The following is a 22,010-nucleotide window of genomic DNA, read 5'->3' on the forward strand; positions in this document are numbered from 1 at the left end:
TCCCGTGACCACCATTAAAATTTTCTGTGACTTGTGCCACAGTAGACCTTCTGTCGGTTCGGACCAGACGGGATAACCCTCGTTGCCCCTGCGCATCCATGTGCCTTGGGTGCCCAACACCCTGTCGCCGGTTTGTGGTTTGTCCCTCCTCGGACCACTGTCGGTCGGTACTCACCACTGCTGACCGGGAGCACCCCACAAGCCTTGCCGTTTCAGAGAGGCTCTGACCCAGTCATCTGGCCACAACAATTTGGCCCTTGTCAAAGTCGCTCAGGTCTTTACTCCTGCCCATTTCTCCTGCATCCAACACATCAACTTCAAGAACTGACTGTGTAAGAAAATAACTGCAGATGCTGGTACAAATCGAAGGTATTTATTTCACAAAATGCTGGAGTAACTCAGCAGGTCAGGCGGCATCTCAGGAGAGAAGGAATGGGTGACCCTTTCAAGAACTGACTGTTCACTTGCTGCCTAATATATCCCACCCTTTGACAGGTGCCATTGTAACAAGATAATCAATGTTATTCACTTCACCTGTCAGTGGTCATAATGTTTTGGCTGATCGGTGTATGTGTGTGTATATGTGAGTGTCTGAAGTCTGAAGAAGGGTCTCGACCCGAAACGTCACCCATTCCTTCTCTCCCGAGATGCTGCCTGACCTGCTGAGTTACTCCAGCATTTTGTGAATAAATCGATCTGCAGTTATTTTCTTATAATATGTGAGTGTATATATGTGTGTGTGTGTGTTATATGTGAGTATGTGTATGTATATATACACACACACTGAACTTTTTCTCTTTGTTTATTTTATTGTTTACAGTGCACTATGTTCACATATTCTGTTGTGCTGCTGCAAGTAAGAATTTAATTGTTCTCTCTGGGATATATGACAATAAAACACTCTTGATGCATGACCCTTGACAAATTCATCACACTGGTCCCTAATGGGAGATGTTAGACCTGGTTAAAGAGGTCGATTTCAGAGCCAGAATGGAACCCGTGCCTCTGGCTCTGTTGGGCAGCAGCTCCACCACTGCACCACTGTGCCACACTAATGGAGGAGGTTGCAGCTTGCGAACGCACTAAGCACAAATGTACAAAAAAAAATAAAGGGACACAGAGTGCTGGAGTAACTCAGCGAGTCTGAATGCGTTCAAGAGAGAGCTAGATAGAGCTCTTAAGGATAGCGGAGTCAGGGGGTATGGGGAGAAGGCAGGAACGGGGTACTGATTGAGAGTGATCAGCCATGATCACATTGAATGGCGGTGCTGGCTCGAAGGGCCGAATGGTCTCCTCCTGCATCTATTGTCTATTGAATCAGGCTGCATCTCTGGAGAACACAGATTGGTGACGTTTCGGGTCAGGACCCGTGACGTCACCTGTCCCATGTTCTCCAGAGATGCAGCCTGACCTGATGAGTTACTCCAGCACGTTGCGCCCTTTTGTGTGTTAACCAGCATCTGCAGTTCCTGGTTTCTCCTGTAGCACATGCGTCGTTGATTCCCGTCTCTCTGTCCATCACAACCTTTCTTTTGTCTTGCTTCAATTCAATGAAGAACTGCCGTCAGAATGTCTCCCTCTTGATCCTTTTAGCTTCAGGGACATCTGTTGGAGGATGCCTGCTTCTTCATTTCTAAAAGTGCCGATGGTAAAATTACTTCAGGTTGTGCATCCGCGCTGAAAACCAATCCCGACAACATTCCAGAAGAAGTGCAGGGTGCTACGCGAACTGACGAACACGGGCAAGCTTACTTTGACATCTGATGGGTGTTTTTTTCTGAAGGAGTGTCATCAGGCAATTTTGCTATTAATCAGAATTCTCAATCAACATGATGTTCAGAAGACACAATGTCACTTGCACAAATTTCCTTGTGTTCAATCACTGTCACAGTGAATGAGCGTCTTCCTGTATGATTTTAATACAGAGCAGGGTTGTCATCTACAATAACAAGCAATGATAGGTCCAGCTGTTAAGAATAGTTCCTTCAATCGGCTGGCTAAAGTTGCATTGTGTTACCATTCCTTAGGCAGTCTGAGGATCTTAGTCCTAAATAAACATGTTGGCCTGGCTGCATATTCTCCCCGAAGACAGACACAAAAAGCTGGAATAACTCAGCGGGACAGGCAGCGTATCTGGAGAAAAGGAATGGATGACGTTTCGGGTCGAGGCCCTTCTTTAGTCTGAAGAAAGCTCTCGACCTGAAATGTCACCCATTCCTTTTTTCCAGAGATGCTGCCTGTCCCGCTGAGTTATTCCAGCTTTTTGTGTCTATCTTCAGTTTAAACCAGCATCTGCAGTTCCTTCCTGCACATATTCTCCCCATTTTGTTTGATTAGAAGCTACCTTCAACTTCCAGGCAGGAACAGGAGCAAAATGTTGGAAATGTGGGAATTAGAGGCCCTTTTAACCTGGTATTATACGACGATGTTAAGTTTCTTTATCGACTAACGTTATTTTGGTCGGTCAAACATTTCCAGCATTCTGTTTCTATGCCAATGTTGAACAAGATCTGGGTTCAAATTCAAAGGCAGGAGGGAGATTAAGAACATGGCTGAATGGCGGTGCTGGCTCAAAGGGCTGAATGGCCTACTCCTGCACCTATTGTCTATTGTCTATTGTCTATTGTCAACATTCTGTGTTTTCTCCGGGAGCTCCGGTTTCCTCCCAGACTCCAAAGACGTACAGGTTTGCAGGTTGTTTGCCTTCGATAAAATTGTAAATTGGCCCTCGTGTGAAGGATAGTGTTAGTGTGCGGGGATCGCTGGTCGGAGTGGACTCGGTGGGTCGAAGGGCCTGTTTCCATGCTATATCCCTAAACTAAGATACAGCGCGGAAACAGACCTTCGGCCAACTGAGTCCGCGCCGGGGAGAACGTTCAAACTCCATACAGACAACACCCGTAGTCAAGATCGAACCTGGGTCTCTGGTGCTGTAAGGCAGCAACTCTACCGCTGTGCCACCGTGCCGCCCTAAACTATCTTTAAACTAAATTAAAAAGCATGCTTGGAATAGAACTACACAAAAAACAGGAGCAGAGTAGACCACTTAATCTCTGGAGCCAACTCCACCATTCAATAAGTGTAGGAAAATAACTGCAGACGCTGGTAATTGAAGGTATCACAAAATGCTGGAGTAACTCAGCAGGTCAGGCAGCATCTAGGAGAGAGAGAATGGGTGACGTTTCGGGTCGAGACACTTCTTCAGACTGAGGAAGGGTCTCGACCCGAAACGTCACCCATTCCCTCTCACCTAGATGCTGCCTGACCTGCTGAGTTACTCCAGCATTTTGTAATACCCACCATTCAGTAAGATCATGGCCGATCAAATCTTGGCTTCCACATCACTTTCCTCTGCTCTTCCCATAACCCTGGACTCGCTTGTTGTTCAAACGTCAGTCAGATATTCCTGCAGGTATTTGATCACAGTGCTGCCTCATCACCAACACCTCTCAAGCCTCTTGCGTTCGTTACGTTCCTCGACAGGAAGGATGGGGTAAAGCAGGGAAGGATGGGGAACACGGATGCAAATTCGGTGGTAACGTTCAACCAGGAATTGGGTACATTTTTTTCAGAGGTGATCTTTTGCAGGACTAACCCTGTACAGTACTCACACTTAAACACTGCCCTTCTCTACATTCGACCTTGTTGTGGTTACAAGAGATGGTTCATCTTTCAATGGACATCTACATCAAAACCAAGCTTTGGTGGTGGTCTAATTATTGATGCATTTCTGCTGTGGAGAGATTGAGTGGATGGGGTAAGATGTGGTCCACAAGGAGAGAGATGGAGATGGGGGAAGATCAGAGGGAAGATATTCATATACACTCCGCTAATAAGCACAGGGAAGCACAGTGGTGCAGCGGTAACGCTGCTGCCTAACAGTGCTAGAGTCTTCGATCCTGACATTGGGTGCTGTCTGTATGGAGTTTGTATGTTATCCCTGTGACCGCAAGGGTTTTCTCCGGGTGCTCCGGTTTCCTCCCACATTCGAAAGACGTACAGGTTTGTTGGTTAATCGGCTTTGGTATAATTGTAAATTGTCCCTGGTGTGTAGGATAGTCTTAGTGTACAGGGTGATCACTTGTCGCGCGGACTCGGTGGGCTGAAGGGCCTATTTCCGCGCTGTATCTCGAAATTCTTTGGTCTAATAAGGTTTGGACATGAATGAACAACTGACACACCGTTACAAACCAATCCTGTAGATCTGGCGGTAGGCACAAAGTGCCGGAGTAACTCAGCGGGACAGCATCTCTGGAGAGAAGCGATGGGTGACGTTTCGGGTCGAGACCCTTCTTCAGTTCTGTAGTTCTGGTGTGACTACCATGTCCAGAGGAGCCCAAATGAGGGAAGTGGAGATATTTTCAACAAAAGCAAATGTGGTCCAGGAGCATTTTCAGATGCACACTGGCACTGCCGCTAAACAGCAATGGTTGAACTTCTCATTGCATCTTTACCAAGGCTTTAACAACACATATCAGATAAATCCACCAGGATTTACACTTCTTTATCTCCTCATAAGTGTTAGGAACAACACCACTGGGCGAGTGATTCTTTTTCAGAAAGGTATTAAAGGTAATATAATGGTAAAAACACACACACGCACATATACACACACACACACACACACACACACACACACACACACACACACACACACACACACACACACACACACACACACACACACACACACACACACACACTCACACACACACACACACTCACACATGTATACACATAGATATATATATATACATACACACACACACACACGCACATATATACACACTCACATACACACACACACACATGTATACACATATATATATATACATACACACACACACATACTCACATACACACACACACACACATGTATACACATAGAGATATATATATATACATACACACACACACACACACATATATATATATACTGATGAGCCAAAACATTATGACCGCCTGCCTAATATGTTGTTGGTCCTCCGTGTGCCGCCAAAACAGCGTCGACCTTTCAGTCTGAAGAAGGGTCTCGACCCGAAATGTCACCCATTCCTTCTCTCCCGAGATGCTGCCTGACCCGCTGAGTTACTCCAGCATTTTGTGTCTACCTTCAATTTAAACCAGCATCATCTGCAGTTTTTTTTTTTCCTTTACATAAGTCTCAGAAACTAGATGGAAGCCCAGAACTGCAGAAACTGGTTAATATGCAAAACGACCCAAAGTGCTGGGCGGCACGGTAGCGCAGCGGTAGAGTTGCTGCTTTACAGCGAATGCAGCACCGGAGACTCAGGTTCGATCCTGACTACGGGTGCTGCACTGTAAGGAGTTTGTACGTTCTCCCCGTGACCTGCGTGAGTTTTCTCCGAGATCTTCGGTTTCCTCCCACACTCCAAAGACGTACAGGTATGTAGGTTAATTGGCTGGGTAAATGTAAAAATTGTCCCTAGTGGGTGTAGGATAGTGTTAATGTACGGGGATCACTGGGCGGCACGGACTTGGTGGGCCGAAAAGGCCTGTTTCAGGCTGTATATATATGATATATGATATGATATGATATGATAACTCAGTGGGTCAGGCAGCATATCTGGTGAACATGGATTGGTGAGGTTTCGGGTCAGGACACTTCTTCAGACTGAATCACTCCCTGTACTTGAAGGGACATTTTTGAAAGATCAGAGAATTGCAAGCTGTAGGGAAATAGCTCGAAAGGAGCTGAGAGTTATTTTTTCCTGTTCTGACAGAAACACCAAGGATTTCTACTGATACAAAATTGCCCTGTAGAGTTCAATATATTCCAGGGGCCATTGGACAAGATGGCACAAACCATTAACTATATAACCTGGTTGGCCTATTCTCTGCCAGTACCATCATGGAAGCCAACCTTCATATTTTGGATGAAGTTCTTAAATAAATACATTACTATAATGAGATACACAAATTAAACAATGAAACTTATGTGGCATCTCAAGCTACGATCTGGTTCCCAATGTGATTCATAATGTCGATGACCGGAGGGGGAAGCCAAGATTTGCGTTTCAAATTAAATTTTTTAGTTTAGTTTGGTAAAGTTTAGCAGAGTCCGGGGGTATGGGGAGAAGGCAGGATCAAGGTACTGATTGTGAATGACCACCCATGATCACATTGAATGGCAGTGCTAGCTCGAAGGGCCGAATGGCCCACTCCTGCACCTATTGTCAGTTGTCTATTGTCTATTGTCATAAAGTCTAGTTTAAAGATAAAGCGCAGAAACACGCCCTTCAGCCTACCAAGTCCGCGTGGACCAGCGATCCTCGCACATTAATACTACCCGATACACACTGGGGGCAATTTTACAATTTTAGACCTACAAACCTGTATGTTTTTGAAGTGTGGGAGGAAACCGAAGATCTAGGAGAAAACCCACGCAGGTCACGGGGAGAACGTGCAAACTCCGTACAGACAACCACCCGTGGTCAGGATTGAACCTGGGTCTCGGGCGCTGTAAGGTAGTAGCTCTACCGCTACATCACCATCCCACCCCAATAAAATTAAATGAAAGTGAACCAACTATGAAAACTTCATTTTCCGAGTGAAGATGCTTCCCTAGTTTCTATTGGGAAGTTCTTAAAATCTAATCATTGAATACAAATCTACTGCCAGTTTTGAGTCAGAAAGATAATGTGCCCTTCGGCCCATCAAATCTATGCCAACCCTTTTTGTCCATCTACAATAGTCCCATCGGTACACAAAGGCTGGATATGGCTTGCCTCTTTAAGTGTCTGTCTAAATGCCTCTTAATCGTGGTAAATGTATCTGATTTCACCACCACTTCTGGCAGCGTGTTCTGGATAACAATAACAATTCCAGATGCAAAATAAATATTTCGATTTATAGAAGCTTTCAGGGTGCAGGGGTTGGAGGTATTGTTGTTCTCGTATGAATGCACAGTCGAGCATTGTATTTTTCTCCCGAGCACAACACAATTGTTGACCTCCTACCCATTCAAGCAGAAATAGATTCAGATGTAGGTAGTCAGTGTACAATTTTTCACCTTACAACTGATGAATGATGACTTTCCATTCACGGATGAAGAAACCGATGAGGCAAAGCAGCAAGATGATCTCTGGAGAGAGTCCACTGTGCAGCTCACCGAGGCCCGTCCAATCCAAAGAAATGTTTGCGTGTGGATAGACCACCTCGGCAACAAAACACAGCATTTGTGCACTGATCGAGGATGTCTACCGTGGGGCTGAAGTCATCCCCAATATCCTTAGGAGTCATGAAGAAGGGACCTGTCCCAAAACGTCATCTATTGCTTTCCTCCAGAGATGTTGCTTGACCCGCTGAGTTACTCAGCATTTTGTGTCCATCCTGAGGAGTAGATGGATGGAACATATCGGCAATGTAAATATGGAAATAAATGGTTAGATGTCCCGAAACGTCACCCATTCCTTCTCTCCTGAGATGCTGCCTGACCTGCTGAGTTACTCCAGCATTTTGTGAATAAATACCTTCGATTTGTACCAGCATCTGCAGTTATTTTCTTATACTAAATGGTTAGTTTAGTTTAGAGATACAGCGTGCAAACATGCCCTTTGGTCCACCGAGTCCGTGCCGACCTGTGATCCCTGTACAATCCCTGGCACTATCCTTCTCGGTAGGGACAATTTATAATTTTGCAAAGGCCAATTAACCTACAGATCTGTACGTCTTTGGAGTGTGGGAGGGAACTTGGAGCACCCGGAGAAAACCCACTGGGTAAATACAAACTCCGGCGCTGTAAGGCAGCAACTCAACTCTACCGCTGTTCAATCGTGATGATCCAATGATAGATTTTGCCAATTTTGATCATCTCAACATCTGCTTAGAAACATAGAAAATAGGTGCAGGAGTAGGCCATTCGGCCCTTCGAGCCTGCACTGCCATTCAATATGATCATGGCTGATCATCCAACTCAGTATCCCGTACCTGCCTTCTCTCCATACCCCCTGATCCCTTTAGCCACAAGGGCCACATCTAACTCCCTCTTAAATATAGCAATCTGTCAAGACTGTAGAACAAGACCACCAAAAAGAAAGCTTTACAGACAGGGAGGTGGCTGATCTGATCAGAGAGTTTGTGTTGATTTTCGTCAGAGGATCAATGACCTCCTTCTGGTCCTTATTGATACATGTAGTAAATGGATTGAAGTTCGACGGGAAGGACCACGCAATTCAACAGAATGCACAATTGAGGGGCCAAAAACAATCTTCCCAACTCTTGTTCTACCTTAACATTTGTAGTCAGATGATGAACCACAATTTAATCCATCCATTTAAATGCTTGATCAGAAGGAATGGTATTAAACATACATTAACTCTCCAACACTATTTACCTCTAAAGGTGTTAGCAGAGAGGTCTTTATGCATTCTCATTTGAAAAGGCAGTTCCAAGGTTGTTTGATTCTAAACCATGAATCATTTCAGATAACTTTCTATTCAACACAACATCCCATCATAGTATTCACTCCAGAGGAACTATTGATGCATCACGGTGTGACTGTGCTCGAGTTTAATAAAGGCCAACTTGGAAAAGGTAGTGGAGAGAGCAGCGGCAGAAATAAAGGCATGATCACGATTTACGCATTAAGGAGAAGCAAAGGGAAGCAGATAAAGCAAGATGAGAAAGTGAGACTATGAGGGCAGCTCTAGAAACAGACACTTTGGACCAATTCATCCATGCTAACCAAGATATCTATCTGAGCTAGTCACATCTGCCTGTATTTTGCCCATATCCCTATGAAACTTTGCTATGCACGTATCTGTCTAAATGTCTTTATTCACAAAATGCTGGAGTAACTCAGCAGGTCAGGCAGCATCTCAGGAGAGAAGGAATGGGTGACGTTTCGGGTCGAGACCCTTCTTCAGACTGATGTCAGGGGGGGCGGGACAAAGGAAGGATGTAGGTGGAGACAGGAAGATAGAGGGAGATCTGGGAAGGAGGAGGGGAAGAGAGGGACAGAGGAACTATCCAAAGTTGGAGAAGTCGATGATCATACCACTGGGCTGCAAGCTGCCCAGGCGAAATATGAGGTGCTGTTCCCCCAATTTCCGGTGGGACTCACTATGGCACTGGAGGAGGCCCATGACAGAAAGGTCAGACTGGGAATGGGAGGGGGAGTTGAAGTGCTCGGCCACCGGGAGATCAGTTTGGCCAACGCGGACCGAGCGCAGGCGTTGAGCGAAGCGATCGCCGAGTCTGCGATGTCTAAATGTCTTTAAACATTGTAATTGTACCCATCTTCACTGCTTTCTCTGCAGATCGTTCCATACATGCGCCACGCTCTGTGTTAGTCATCCAGCATGGAGACAGGACCTTCCGCCCAACCTGCCCATGCTAACCAAAATGCTCCATCCACTTTAGTTCCACCTGCCAGCGTTTGGCCCATATCCCTCTAAATCTCTCCGATCCGTGTAACTGTCCAAATGTCTTTTAAATGTTGTTATGTGACGTTTCGGGTCGAGACCCTTCTTCAGACTGGTTAGGGATAAGGGAAACGAGAGATATAGACGACGATGTAGAGGGATAAAGGACAATCAATGAAAGATACGAAAAAAAGTAACGATGATAAAGGAAACAGGCCTTTATCAGCTGTTTGTTGGGTGAAAGTGAGAAGCTGGTGCAACTTGGGTGGGGGAGGGATAAAGAGAGAGGGAATGCCAGGGCTACTTGAAGTGAGAAATCAATATTCATATCATATCATATCATATCATATCTATACAGCCGGAAACAGGCCTTTTCGGCCCTCCAAGTCCGTGCCGCCCAGTGATCCCCGCACATTAACACTATCCTACACACACTAGGGACAATTTTTACATTTTTACATTTTACCCAGCCAATTAACCTACATACCTGTACGTCTTTGGAGTGTGGGAGGAAACCGAAGATCTCGTAGAAAACCCACGCAGGTCACGGGGAGAACGTACAAACTCCTTACAGTACAGCACCCGTAGTCAGGATCGAACCTGAGTCTCCGGCGCTGCATTCGCTGTAAAGCAGCAACTCTACCGCTGCGCTACCGTGCCGCCCTTATTCATACCACTGGGCTGCAAGCCGCCCAAGCAAAATATGAGATGCTGTTCCTCCAATTTGCGTTTAGCCTCACTCTGACAATGGAGGAGACCTCGGACAGAAAGGTCTTTGTGGGAATGTGAAGGAGAATTAAAGTGTTTAGCAACGGGGAGATTGTACTTGTGGCATATTTTTGTGTAAATATATAAACAAATGATGAATGGAATATAATGATATAATTGCATGTGTGACACTAACATTTGTAAGTTGTCTTCAACAGTGGAATTAACACATCAGCTGAAGTCATGCAGGAAGAGGATTTAGTTTAGTTTAATTTATTGTCACGTGTACCGAGGTACAGTGAAAAGATTTTGTTGTGTGCTAAGGCCGAATGGCCTCCTCCTGCACCTATTGTCTATTGTCTATTGTCTAACCAGTCAGTAGAAAGACAATACATGCTTGCAATCGACCCATTTACCGTTTGTAGTTACATGATAAGGGAATAACGTTTAGTGCAAGGTTAAGCCAGCAAGGTCCGGTCAAGGATAGTCCGAGGGTCACCAAAGAGGTAGATAGCAGTTCGGCACTGCTCTCTGGTTGTGGTAGGATAGACAATAGACAATAGACAATAGGTGCAGGAGTAGGCCATTCAGCCCTTCGAGCCAGCACCGCCATTCAATGCGATCATGGCTGATCACTCTCAATCAGTACCCCGTTCCTACCTTCTCCCCATACCCACTCACTCCGCTATCCTTAAGAGCTCTATCCAGCTCTCTCTTGAAAGCATCCAACGAACTGGCCTCCACTGCCTTCTGAGGCAGAGAATTCCACACCTTCACCACTCTCTGACTGAAAAAGTTCTTCCTCATCTCCGTTCTAAATGGCCTACCCCTTATTCTTAAACTGTGGCCCCTTGTTCTGGACTCCCCCAACATTGGGAACATGTTTCCTGCCTCTAATGTGTCCAATCCCCTAATTATCTTATATGTTTCAATAAGATCCCCCCTCATCCTTCTAAATTCCAGTGTATACAAGCCTAATTGCTCCAGCCTTTCAACATACGACAGTCCCGCCATTCCGGGAATTAACCTAGTGAACCTACGCTGCATGCCCTCAATAGGATGATTCAGTTGCCGGAAAACAGCTGGGAAGAAACTGTCTCTGAATCTGGTGCTGTGCGTTTCCACACTTCTATACCAAGTGGTGAATGGAGTATAATAATGTCATTGCGTGTGTGGCACCCCCAGCATGTGTTACTTGTCTCCAGCAGTGGATCTAACACATTAGCCGGTCATGCAAGAAAAGGGTTGCACGTTTAATTCTGCAACAGGATTGGAGCGACTTTTTACAGGTGTGCACAGGTGTGCAATTATTAATATGCGCAGGAAGGAACTGCAGATGCTGGTTTAAACCGAAGATAGACACAAAAAGCTGGAGTAACTCAGCGGGACAGGCAGCATCTCTGGAGGGAAGGAATGGGTGACGTTTCGGGTCGAGGGTCTCAACCCGAAATGTCACCCATTCCTTCTCTCCGGAGATGCTGCCTGTCCCGCTGAGTTACTCCAACGTTTTGTTGCAATTACAAACCATATAACCATATAACCATATAACAACTACAGCACGGAAACAGGCCCGTTCGGCCCTACCAGTCCATGCCAGAACATACTCCTTTGAAACGTGGGATCAAAGTAGAAAGGGAGAAAAACACTTCACAATACATCATTTGGATAATCCTTTCAAAAGTCAAGTGGCTTTGTGCTGAGTGGCCTGTACGCTAGCTTTGATGTTTGCTCACAATGCATTTCTTCCAACATATTTCTTGCTTGTGTTCACGGGTTTATAAAGTTGTCAGCACAACTCTGTGCTGTACTGATCGCGTGCACATGATCACTGTTTGTGGCTGGCTGTTGCGTTGTGTGAAGAAAGGACTTTCAAAGAGCCCCTACTTTCAGAGCACAATGCATCCTCATTCTCCGGCTTCTACGCATTTATTGATTGAAAGAAAATTCGGAGCTCAAAATGAATGAACAAATTTACCACTTGCAACATTGGCATGTGAGGAATCACGCTGCTCTCCGCACTGTTCTCACCCCTGTCTTCCAACGAGCAGCCGTAGTCAGGATCGAACCCGGGACTCTGGCGCTGTAAGACTGCAACTCTACCGCTGCGCCACCGTGCCGCCTGAAACTGAGCTTACTTCGAATCGGTAGTAAGGAAGGCAAATTCAATGCTAGCATTTATATCAAGAGGACTGGAATACAAAAACAGAGATGTAATGCTGAGGCTCTATAAGGCACAGGTCAGGCCGCATTTGGAGTGCTGTGGTTGACGCTTTGCTGCAAATTTTGCCAGTTCTGTAGAACTACCCAGGGTGGACGATGAGGGCGTAAAGCAGCTCCCATCCCCATACGAAAGAAAGAAGTGAGCAAATTTGGGCCCCAATCTGAGGAAGGATATGCTGGCTCTGGAGAGGGTCCAGAGGAGGTTTACAAGAATGATTCCAGGAATGAGTGGATTTGCATATGATGAGCGTTTGTCAGCACTGGGCCTGTACTCGCTGGAGTTTAGAAGATTGAGGGGGGACCTCATTGAAACTTACAGAATAATGAAAGGCATACACTAGTAGAAAGGATGTTTCCACTAGTGGGAGAGTCTAGGACCAGAGGTCATAGCCTCAGAATTAAAGGGTTCTCTTTTTGAAAGGAGGTGAGGAGGAACTTCTTTAGTCAGAGGGTAGTTAGTCTGTGGAACTCATTGCCACAGAGGGCTGTGGAGGCCAAGTCAGTGCATATTTTTAAGGCAGAAACAGACAAATTCTTGATTAGAACGGGTGTCAAAGGTTATGGGGAGGAGGCAGGAAAATGGGATTAGGAGGCAGAGATCAGCCACGATTGAATGGCGGAGTGGACTTGATGGACCGAATGGCCTAATTGTACTCCTATAACTTGTGAACTTGTGAGCTGGTCCCATTTGCCGGTCCGTTCCATATGTGTACCACCCTCTGTGGTTAAAAAGTTGCCCACTCGTGACCCTTTTAAATCTTTTGAACCCCGCTAATACTTGCTTGGCGTGATTTTCTTTTCCTTCATTACACACCCTAATCCTACAATTACCTTAGATTCAAGTCTGTTAATTACTATCCATTAAGTTATCAGATTCTTTCTATACACCTGATCCAGAGGTCTCACGTTTCCACATGCATTCAACATCCTGGCAATTTTCCGAAGAAATGCATCCCAACACAGAAAAAGTTTTCACTAAAATATTAAAATCTATTATATTGGAACTAGCTCACGGGGAAATGTTGGAACTAGCTCACGGGGAAATGTGATCAACAATTATTCTTTCCAGTTCGCTAAGTTTCTCATAAGCCAGCTTCAAATTAGCAGAGAGCAGAAATAAAACAAGGGCAGAGTGAATGCTTGGCTTTGAAATCTGTGCACGTTCTCTTTCCACTATGGATGTTGTGATTTGGAAGTACAATCAGTTTCTAAGTCAGGCTTGTCAGTCTGAAGATTCACAGACCCCACAGTGAAACCACCGGGATTTGACCTCCATCGCAAGCAATGGCCAACCCCGAACAGGACCCGCAGCCTCCATGCAAGAACAGCCCATCACCTGCACAAGTGGGGAGATGCTTGCGACTGCGGAGATCCAGACCAGACTATCCCACACACCGTGAATGACTGCTCACTGAGGCTTCTCCCTGGTGGCATCAAGGCCATCCACCCAGCAACTGATGCTGCCCTGGCCTGGATGTCTACCCTTGACCTACAACGTTAGGCTGTGCACGCCATGCGCAAGAAAAAGAAGTCTGAAGATGAGTCCCGTCTCTAAACGCCATCTACGCATGTTCTCCACAGATGATTTTTTAGCTTTAGATTTAGAGATACAGCACGGAAACAGGCCCTTCGGCCCAACGAGTCTGCGCTGCCCAGCGATCCCAGCACATTAACACTATCCTACAAACACTAGGGACAATTTTTACATTTTACCCAGTCAATTAACCTACAAACCTGTACGTCTTTGGAGTGCGGGAGGAAACCGAAGCTCTCGGAGAAAACCCACGCAGGTCACGGGGAGAACGTACAAACTCCGTACAGACGGCGCCCGTAGTCAGGATCGAACCTGAGTCTCCGGCGCTGCATTCGCTGTAAGGCAGCAACTCTACCGCTGCGCCACCACGTATGCTGCCTGACCCGTTGAGTTACTCCAGTACTTTGTGCCTTCGCTGGTAAATCATCATCTGCGGTTCCATATTTCTGCTTTCTATGTTCCTCTGCATTTATCGGATATTCTTGCCTCCATTTGAACATAATTTGCCAGGGCCTTTTGAGAACGCCTTTTGGCCAGGGTAATTCCACTTGCTAATGAGGGTCAGAGTTGGCTGAAATTCCTTTGAAGACCACCCACGGCATAGGCTCCCTTTAATTAGTTATCTAAAGACACAAAAAGCTGCAGTAACTCAGCGGGTCAGGCAGCATCTCTGGAGAAAAGGAATGGGTGACATTTCGGGTGGATACCCTTCTTCAGACTGAGAGTCGGGGGAAAGGGTAACAAGAGATATAGACGGTACTTAGGAGAAATGAATGGAAGACATGCAAAAAGCAACGATGATCAAGGAAAGGTGGGGCCCACAATGGTCCATTGTTGGCTGTGTGCTTTAGTCAGCTATTCCTGTAAAGGTGCCATGAGGCTATTGAACAGCGCAGAAAGCAATGACACTATTTGTTTCAGGGAATTAATGACTGTTACGTTTAGTGAAGCAACAGCAAATTTAAAGAACAATTATATTTCATATTTTATTTCATATTTTAGATACAGCGTGGAAACAGGCCTTTTCGGCCCACCAAGTCCGCACCACCCAGCGATCCCCGCACATTAACACTATCCTACACACACTAGGGACAATTTATTACATTTACCCAGTCAATTAACCTACATACCTGTACGTCTTTGGAGTGTGGGAGGAAACCGAAGATCTCGGAGAAAACCCACGCAGGTCACGGGGAGAACGTACAAACTCCTTACAGTGCAGCGCCCGTAGTCAGGATCGAACCTGAGTCTCCGGCGCTGCATTCGCTGTAAGGCAGCAACTCTACCGTTGCGCCACGGTGCCGCCCAAATTACTCCAGGCATCGGACAAAATCTCAGTCCCTTACCCGCACGAATCAGAGTGAGGTGGGACTTGCGCTGCTGAGAGTGAGGAAGGGGGTGGGGGGGGTCGCCGAGAATGAAGGAGGACCTGGCGGGGGGGGGGGGAGGGGGGGGTGGCGGCTGGCTTGGTTCACCGCCGTGGGTAGATAAGGCTGTTCGATGAAATTGTGTAACTGTGATGGGGCTAGAAACTAGAGCCTTCTCTCTGTGTACTGCCTAGGTGAGGTTTAGTTTAGTTTAGAGATACAGGCCCTTCGGCCCGCTGAGTCCGCGCCGACCAGCAATCCCCGCGCATTAACACTATCCTACACCCACTAGGGACAATTTACATTTATACCAAGCCAATTGACCTACATACCTGTACGTCTTTGGAGTGTGGGAGGAAACCGAAGATCTCGGAGAAAACCCACGCGGTCATGGGGAGAACGTGCAAACTCCGTAAAGACAGCAGCCATAGTCGGGATCAAACCCGGGTCTCCGGCGCTGCAAGGGCTGTAAGGCAGCAACTCTACCTGGTCTGCTGTATGATTTTACTGGATTGTATGCAGAAACACAGAATTTCACTGTGCCTAGCTACAGGTAACAATAGAGAGTCATTGAATCGAGTTTAATCCCCACTGCTCCAGCCCAATTAATACACCAGCCTCTCCCGGGCGAGATACAGCAATCGAAACAGGATAACTAACTGAGCCTCGATTGTAATCAAGTATTGTCTTTCCATTCACTGGATAGCACGCAACAAAAGCTTTTCACTCTACCTCGATACAACGAGGTACAATGATAGACTAAACTGAACTGAACTGAACATAACCCAGAGCCTGACATACACAAACATAAAAAAAATAAGTTGTTTAGGAAATATTAGCTTGTTGGGGGTTTTGTAGTCAGTGGAAAGACTCTTCCACTTGCCACTGTTGAGTGAATTATTTGAGATCAAAGAGCTCGCAACTTCTGCTGCAAGGACTTTCCCTTTGCTGTCGTGTTGCTATCAGACATCATTTCAAAGAGATCCCTGGCACCCAGCAGCTAATATGTCGACGAAATATGAGGTGCTGTTCCTCCAATTTCCGGTGGGCCTCACTATGGCACTGGAGGAGGCCCATGACAGAAAGGTCAGACTGGGAATGGGAGTGGGAGTTAAAGTGCTCGGCCACCGGGAGATCAGTTTGGCAAACGCGGACTGAGCGCAGGTGTTGAGCGAAGCGATCGCCAAGCCTGCGCTTGGTTTCGCCGATGTAAATAAGTTGACATCTGGAGCAGCGGATGCAATAGATGAGGTTGGAGGAGGTGCAGGTGAACCTCTGTCTCACCTGGAAAGACTGTTTGGGTCCTTGGATGGAGTTGAGGGGGGAGGTAAAGGGACAGGTGTTGCATCTCCTGCGGTTGCAGGGGAAAGTGCCCGGGGATGGGGTGGTTTGGGTAGGAAGGGACGAGTGGACCAGGGAGTTACGGAGTGAACGGTCTCTGCGGAACGCAGAGAGGGGAGGGGATGGGAAGATATGTTATTGTTAATGTGTGCGGGGATCGCTGGTCGGTGCGGACTCGATGGGCCCACGGGCCTGTATCTCTAAACTAAACAAAATTAATTTTACAACACACAAGTTAGGGACAAATCAACAATTTTGGGGGGAATTAAGAATATCTGGATGTGCTGCCAGAGGAGGTGGTGGTGGCAGATACTGTTACAACATTTAAAAGGCATTTGAACAGGTACGTGGATAGGAAAGGAGTTGAGAAACACAAAATGCTGGAGTAACTCAATGGGTCAGGCAGCATCTCTGAAGAGAAGGAAAGCATCTCGAAGAAAGGTCTCGACCCGAAACGTCCATCACCCATTCCTTCTCTCCAAAGATGCTGCCTGTCCTGTTGAGTTACTCCAGCATTTTGTGTCTATCTTTGGTGTAAACCAGCATCTGCAGTTCCTTCCGACATAACTAGTTGAGGGATATGAGCCTAATACCTAAACACAATCTACGACATTGTAACATTTTCTTTTTCTAACATTAGAGGTTTTTTCAAATAGTGGCTTGGAATGGCATTCACTTCAAGTGACAAAACATATTATCAGGGCTTGCTGTAGCAGGAGTAGGTTTAGTTTAGAGGCACTGAGATACAACGCAGAAAAAGGCCCTTCGGCCCTTCGGCCACCAGCAATCCCCACACACTAGTACCATACTACACACTAAGGACAATTTACAATTTTACCAATACAATACAATACAATACAATATATCTTTATTGTCATTGTACAGGGGTACAACGAGATTGGGAATGCGCCTCCCATACGATGCAATAAATTAATTAGCTAGTCAGTATTAATTTAAACAACCCAATTAAACAAATTGGAACAGTTTTAAACAGAATAAAGTGCAAGTAGATCTGTGCCGGTTCACTGTGCGATGTGACCATCCGGCTCAGCAGGACCGGTTCATAGCAGCTATGGCCCTGGTTCTGGAGGTACGGGCGTAGAAGGCCTTGTCTGCCCGATGGTAGAAGTTCGAACAGATTGTTGCAGGGGTATGAAGAGTCTTTGTGGATGCTGGTGGCTTTTCGTGTGTTGTAGATGCCCTCCAAGGCTGGTAGCTGTGTTCCGACGGTCCTCTGAGCTCTATGGACTACCCGCTGAAGAGCTTTTCTCTCTGCTTCTGTGCAGCTGAGGTACCACACAGGGATGCCATGTGTTAGGATGCTCTCTATGGTGCAACGGTAGAAGGCCGTCAGCAGCTGTTGGGGTAGACCAGCCAATTAGCCCACAACCCTGTACGTCTTGGGAATGTGGAAGGAAACCGGAGCACCAGGGGAAAGCCCAGTTGGTCACGGGAGAATGTACAAACTCCATACAGACAGCCCCCTTAGTCAGGATCAAACCCGGGTCTCTGGCGCTGTAAGGCAGCAACTCAACCGCTGAGCCACCGTGCTGCCCTTGTAAATACTTCAATCCTTATTTCACTGAACCGAACGTTGTGGAAATCTACAATAGACAATAGACAATAGGTGCAGGAGGAGGCCATTCGGCCCTTCGAGCCAGCACCACCATTCAATGTGATCATGGCTGATCATTCTCAATCAGTATCCCGTTCCTGCCTTCTCCCCATACCCCCCTGACTCCGCTATCCTTAAGAGCTCTATCTAGCTCTCTCTTGAATGGAAGTGGAAGGGATTTTTTTTTTAGACTTTTAGAGATACAGCGCAGAAACAGGCCCTTCGGCCCACCGGGTCCGTGCCGCCCAGCGATCCCAGCACATTAACACTATCCTACACACACTAGGGACAATTTTTACATTTATACCCAGCCAATTAACCTACAAACCGGCACGTCTTTGGGGTGTGGGAGGAAACCGAAGATCTCGGAGAAAACCCACGCAGGTCACGGGGAGAACGTACAAACTCCGTACAGACGGCGCCCGTAGTCGGGATCGAACCTGAGTCTCCGTCGCTGCATTCGCTGTAAGGCAGCAACTCTACCGCTGCGTCTATTAACACACACACAGTGTCGATGTGTGGGGATCGCTGGCTGGCCTGGACTCGGTGGGCCGAAGGGCCTGTTTCCGCTCTACATCTCCAAACTAAACTATTATTAGAGCTTATATACACAGTCGTCGAGTCTATGCTTGGTGTCGCAGATGTACAGGAGGCCACTTGGGGAACACTGGCTGCTGTAGATTAGTTTGGAAGAGGCGCATGTTAACCTCTATCTCGTTTGCATGGACTGCTGGGGTCCTTGGATTGAAGTGAAGGTGGAGGTACAGGTATAGGGACTCAACGCTCTCATGGAACTGAGAACAGTACAGCACAACAACAGGCCCTTCGGCCCACACTGTCTGTGCCGAACCGAACATGATGCCAAGAACATCACCTCTACCTGCACGTAACTATGTTATAGAGCTACAGAACAAGACTAAGGAGACCTTGAAGCCAGCTTCTATGCCTAACTGCACCAGTGCAACACAAAAGTTGCTGTTGGCAATGCGGCACAACGATGTAGGCACAAGAAACTGCAGATGCTGCAATCCTGAGCTAAAAACAAAGTGCTGGAGGAACTCAGTGGAACAGGCAGCATCTGTGGAGAGAATGGACAGACGGGAAGTTTCGGGAAGGGTCCTAACCTGATCGTCTTTTGTCCACTCCTTCCACAGATGCTGCCTGACCCACTGAGTTCCTCCAGCACTTTGTTGGGGTTTTTTTCGACTTGCGATGACGGAAGACTTCACCGAAAACTAGATCGCAAACCAGAATGCAAATTCCCAGAATGGACAGGCTAGGTAATATGCCGGTTCTACACTGCACTACAGAGCAGCTGTACAAGAGGGCTTGAATCGGTGGGTGGTGGGGAGTGGGGGGCATCTGAAAGTAGGTACAGTCTGAGAAAAAGTGTTGGGATACACAATATGGAACATAGTACAGAGAACAGAAGAGCACAGGAACGGGCCCTTCAACCCACAATGTTTATCATATTAATAATCATAATCATACTTTAGTAGCTAAGTATGTTTTGCAACATTATGGTGAAAGTCATGCCTGGTTAAACCAAGGTATCACAAAATGCTGGAGTAACTCAGCGGGTCAGGCAGCATCTCTGGAGAGAAGGAATGGGTGACGTTTCGGGTCGAGACCCTTCTTCAGACTGATGTCGGGGGGGGGGGGACAAAGAAAGGACAGGAAGACAGTGGGAGAACTGGGAAGGGGGAGGGGAAGAGAGGGACAGAGGAACTATCTAAAGGTGGAGGTCAATGTTCGTACCGCTGGGCTGCAAACTGCCCAAGCGAAATATGAGGTGCTGTTCCTCCAATTTGAGGTGGGCCTCACTATGACACTGTAGGAGGCCCATGACAGAAAGGTTAAACCAATCTCATCTGCCTGCACATGATTCATATCTGTAATTCCCGGAATGGCGGGACTGTCGTATGTTGAAAGGCTGGAGCGATTGGGCTTGTATACACTGGAATTTAGAAGGATGAGGGGGGATCTTATTGAAACATATAAGATAATTAGGGGATTGGACACATTAGAGGCAGGAAACATGTTCCCAATGTTGGGGGAGTCCAGAACAAGGGGCCACAGTTTAAGAATAAGGGGTAGGCCATTTAGAACGGAGATGAGGAAGAACTTTTTCAGTCAGAGAGTGGTGAAGGTGTGGAATTCTCTGCCTCAGAAGGCAGTGGAGGCCAGTTCGTTGGATGCTTTCAAGAGAGAGCTGGATAGAGCTCTTAAGGATAGCGGAGTGAGGGGGTATGGGGAGAAGGCAGGAACGGGGTACTGATTGAGAGTGATTCAAGATTCAAGATTCAAGATTCAAGATAGCTTTATTTGTCATCCAATATTGGACGAAATTCAGTCACCCACAGTCCAACAATAAAAGCATTAAATAAGCATTAAAATTACACAACCCCCAAAAAAACCCAAAACACAGTCCAACAATAAAAGCATTAAATAGGCATTCAAATTACACAACCCCAAAAACCCCCAAAACACAGTCCAACAATAAAAGCATTAAATAGGCATTCAAATTACACAATCAGCCATGATCGCATTGAATGGCGGTGCTGGCTCGAAGGGCTGAATGGCCTACTCCTGCACCTATTGTCTATTGTCTATATCTCTCTAATCCTTGCACTTCCAAAAGCCCTCTTAATCGCCACTATCACATCTGCCTCCACCATCTTCTCAGGCAATGCATTCCAGGCCCCGCAGCACACTCTGTGTAAAAGAACGTGCCCTGAACATCTCCAGTAAACCTTGTCTGAAGAAGGGATCCGATCCGACACAGCACCCATTCCTTCTCTCCAGAGATGCCGTCTGACCCGCTGAGTTACTCCAGCATTTTGTGTCTGAAGGTAAGGTTATTTCATCCCGGACTCATGTTAGACTCGAAAGGCTTCTTTGATTCTTTGCTTCCTTGAATCTTCTGTGACAGGGTTCTCCAGACGAAGCTGTTCTTGTGGTACAAACACGCACCACAGGATTAACACAGCCAAGGCAGGCTCCTTCTGACACAAAGGATCCATTTCAACTTTCAGGGTCATTAGCCATTTAGTGGCGAAAAGCAGCACATCTTGAATAAAGCCTACAGGCCTCCGAGTAAAAATCACTCTGACCTAAACTTCACGTCTGTTAATTTCAACAGCAATAAGCTTCAGATAGATACAGGCGTTCATTTGATCAGGCAGTTTCATGCTGCTTCCCTGAGCAGTGAACTACGACCTATCTACGAATGTTTTAGTGCCTTGGGGCTGTCCAACATGGAAACAGGCCCTTTAATCCTATCTTGTCTATGCCAAGCAAGTTGGCACACTGGGCTGGTTCCATTTATCTGCATTTGGACCAGAACCTTGTCAAACCTTCAGAACGGGTGTATGGAGATCCCATTCCAACCCAGGTGACTATGTGCATGCTTGCCAGATCTACAAGCACATATTACAATCACTGTAAGAAAGTAACTGCAGATGCTGGTACAAATCGAAGGTATTTATTCACAAAATGCTGGAGTAACTCAGCAGGTCAGGCAGCATCTCGGGAGAGAAGGAATGGGTGACGTTTCGGGTCGAGACCCTTCTTCAGACTGATGTCAGGGGGGCGGGACAAAGGAAGGATATAGGTGGAGACAGGAAGATAGAGGGAGAACTGGGAAGGGGAGGGGAAGAGAGGGACAGAGGAACTATCTAAATTTGGAGAAGTCAATGATCAGCTGCAAGTTGGCCAGGCGAAATATGAGGTGCTGTTCCTCCAATTTCCGGTGGGCCTCACTATGGCACTGGAGGAGGCCCATGACAGAAAGGTCAGACTGGGAGTGGGAGGGGGAGTTGAAGTGCTCAGCCACCGGG

Source organism: Rhinoraja longicauda, chromosome 36 (assembly GCF_053455715.1).
Source record: "Rhinoraja longicauda isolate Sanriku21f chromosome 36, sRhiLon1.1, whole genome shotgun sequence".
NCBI classification, from domain to species: Eukaryota; Metazoa; Chordata; class Chondrichthyes; order Rajiformes; family Arhynchobatidae; genus Rhinoraja; species Rhinoraja longicauda.